This window comes from Salmo trutta, chromosome 20, assembly GCF_901001165.1.
Source record: "Salmo trutta chromosome 20, fSalTru1.1, whole genome shotgun sequence".
In the NCBI taxonomy this organism is placed as follows: domain Eukaryota; kingdom Metazoa; phylum Chordata; class Actinopteri; order Salmoniformes; family Salmonidae; genus Salmo; species Salmo trutta.
The window spans coordinates 39,767,741-39,771,555 of record NC_042976.1 but is presented as its reverse complement, the minus strand read 5'-3'; positions in this window follow the sequence as shown (position 1 = coordinate 39,771,555).

The following is a 3,815-nucleotide window of genomic DNA, read 5'->3' as shown; positions in this document are numbered from 1 at the left end:
TATGTTTGTCGATCTGATTTAATTTCAAATAGCAGGTAGTGTACATACGTATTCTTGTGACAAGCAACTAAGTAATATTGGTAGATTATAGAATTGGAATTTAGTGGGATGTCTTAAATTGACTATGAATGTAAAAAAAAAACTTGAAACTTTGATAACCACTCAAGGTTAAGTGGATAATGAATTGCATCTCATAAATTAATCATGACTGAATCCTTGCAATTAATATTCATTCAACAATGCTTCCGGTTTAAAAAAGAAATGTCATTCATCTTGCTAATGCAGTCTCATACATTATCATTGAAATATAACTAGATATTGTAGTGTATATTCAACTTTATAGTAGCATTTGTTTTTCAGAGAAAAGCAATAGCTCTTCAAGTGCCCATGTAATTTCTCTATTTACTTGTATTGACAAATATGAATTATCCAAGGACACATGGATAGACTAGGAAGTGTATTATGTAAGTCTAATGCAGTATCGTCTTAAGGCTGAGCATTATGGCAATGTATTTACCACCGTCTCAGCTTGATGTGAAGAGATTACATAATACTTTATTGGCAGTATTATAAACGCCTGGGTTTGCTCTGCCTGCGAGAAAGGGAACGTTTTGAAGAGGTAAAGGACTGTACGTTATTTACACTGAACAAAAATATAAACGCAACATGTAAAGTATTGGTCCCATGTTCATGAGCTAAAAAATCCCAGAAATGTTCCATACGCACAAAAAAATATATATATATAATCTCTCAAATGTCGTGCACACATTTGTTTACACCCAACCAACCTCACAACAGCAGACCACGTCTACCGCGTCGTGCGGTCGAGCGGTTTGCTGATGTGAACAGAGTGCCCCATGGTGGCGGTGGGGTCATGGTACGGGCAGGCATAAGCTACGTACAACGAACACCATTGCATTTTATCGATGGCTATATGAATGCACAAAAATACCGTGACGAGCTCCCGAGGCCCATTAAGAGACCCATTTTTTAAAGGTATCTGTTAACCAACAGATGCATATCTGTTCTCTCAGTCATGTGAAATCCATAGAATAGGGCCTAATGAATTTATTTCAATTGACTGATTTCCTAGTATGAACTGTAACTCAGGAAAATCAATGAAATAGTAGCATGTTGCGTTAATATTTTTGTTCATTATATAATGAGGGATACGTGGTGAAAATCGGACCTCTTTGAAATGAAAATGAATGGCCCTCCCTTTCCCCTATATTTTTACACGACCCTCCCTGAACGCTTGTAAAATAAAATAATAATAATAATAATAATTCAAACATAAAGTGGACAGCAGAGAACATGCCTACAATTTACCCTCACTCTTAAGACAGACCAGAGCCATAGATATGCGGTTTCAAAATTAACAAACTAAATAGGTATGTGTAGCTCACCACATGATCTTCAAACCCGACTGGCTAACTCCTGTTTCTAAAGGTTAATTCAAAGGCACTATAGCCTAATAACGCATTTTTAGTTTTTGTATTATTTAATTCAAAGTAATAACATTTTTACTTCATTTTATACAGCCTAAATGCAGGCATGTTGAATGCTCCTGCCAGCCTGTCGCATGTCACAACCGTGTCGGAGGAAACACTGTTCAACTGACAATCGAGGTCAGCCTGCAGGCTGCCCGGCCGCCACAAGGAGGCGCTAGAGCGCGATGAGCCAAGTAAAGCTAAACCCTCTCCTAACCCGGATGACACTGGGCCCATTCTGCGCCACCCTATGAGACTCCCGATTTACAACCAGTTGTGACACAGCCCAGGAACGAACCCAGGTCTGTAGTGACGCCTCTAGCACATCGATGCAGTGCCTTAGACCGCTGCGCCACTCTGTCGGCCCCACAATTGATTTCTTAAATGGTAGGCTATAGCCTGGAAGTGATAATATAATAATACATTTTCTTTCCTTCTTAGGCTACCTTGTTTGCTCCTGACTGATTTAGAGTTAGTATGTTTAAAACCAGTTGAACTGACAGCCGTTTTGCACTGTTTCACTATGGTTTTAGTCATTCCAGCAAGAGGGCAATATTTATTAACGTAGTAATGTTTCCCCACCCTAGAAAGCTATGACCTTTGGCTTTCACCTGGAATTGTTTATTTAGGTCTGACAAAAAAAAATGCTTTTCAACCCATATGATCTAGTACACAATAAAGGTAGAATAAAACTTATACAAATATAATGAATGGTATGATAAAAAACGAATGTGAACGACTACGCCTTTTCATGCTTTATTATATATCCATATATAGTTATAATCTGTTCTAGGAACATCTACCGAAAATATTTCACCGCCTTTATTACCTTACCAAATATACTCTATCATGACATTAGTGATAGTCAAAATCTGTACAATTTGTGACGTCTAAACAACATTTGAGCCCTTTAAACAGCGTGCGTCTGTTACGCGGAGTGGAACAAGGGAACCCAAGAGCAGACTCAGACGAGGTAACTGGGATGAAGTAATCAAGGTATTTATTGGAACACGGGGAAGATGGAGTGCAGGTCAGGGGAAGCTCGGGCGGGTTGCTAGTGACCAGGTGCGGAGGCTGAGGCTGGAGCAAGAGGGATGGAGACAGGGTAAGCAGGTTCGGGGGGGGGGGGGGAATCAAAGGGAGTAGTAGAGTGGGGGATCCAGGACAGAGTAACAGGATGACGAGACTTGGGACAGGAGACAGGGACCAGAGTCGAAGCGGGCAGAACTGTAGCGGAGAGGAAAACAGAGTCAGGCAGGGAAACAGGCACAGCAGGGTAACAGCATCTGAATAGTAACAAAAGCTAGAAGCGTAGACTGACTAAGCAAAGATTACAATCTGGCAGTGTGGAAGTGGCAGGACTGAGTATTTGTAGAGGTCTTGATTATGGAACAGGTTGCAGCTGGTGGAGATCTGCTCTGACTCCAGCACACCTGTCTCCGCCCACACAATCACACACACACACAGAGAGGGAGAGAGCACAGGGGAAGTGTCGGCAGGTCAAGGAGACACACCGGATGGGCACTAGAGGGCGTGGCAGGAGCAGATGTGACAGCCTCCATACTATAGACAAGCGAGAACAGCTATGTAAAGGGCACAATTTTGTCGTTCTGAGCATATGCAATGTGTCTGCCACACAAAATTACTTTACTTATTGCAGGCTTAAGGAAGTGTGTAGGTTGCATTCTTTATTGTAGAGCTATATAAGTTATGTATTTAGATCTGATTGTTCGGACAAATTCAGCGATTGCTCTGCCATGTCTGTATGGTGAAGCAGTTGAGCTGAATACATTTTTTTCTAAGGCCCGCTCCTTTAACATAACTTTGCACTAGTGATATAAATGGATGTAATGATGCAGCTGACCAACAGAGGGAGGCAAATACACGTTTATTCGACAGAGGACGTTGACATGGTCCTAGGAAGGATAGCTGTCTTCTGACTTATAAAACGGTGGGAAATCAATAAAATAAGTCATGTAAACATATACATCTTTTCTTAAGTAATTCTAGTGCCCGATTTTGGGGACTGTCAGCTTAAGAAGATTTAACATGTTGAAATGTCAATTGATAGTGACAGAATCCCACATTATTTCCCAAGCAAAGACCATTTTTTGTCTCCTATAAAAGGTTGTAGCGCAGCCTCTGAATATCATCGAGACAAACCAAAGTTATACCATATGCATCAGTGTCACGTCTTTCCCCGGAATTTTACAGCTTATTTCTAGCATTGCGTACTAAAGCGACGTTATAGATCGCTTTAAATAATCAGGTCCATTAAATGTTTTTATAAATCTTAAGCTAACAAGGGGTAGGCCTATGCTTTTA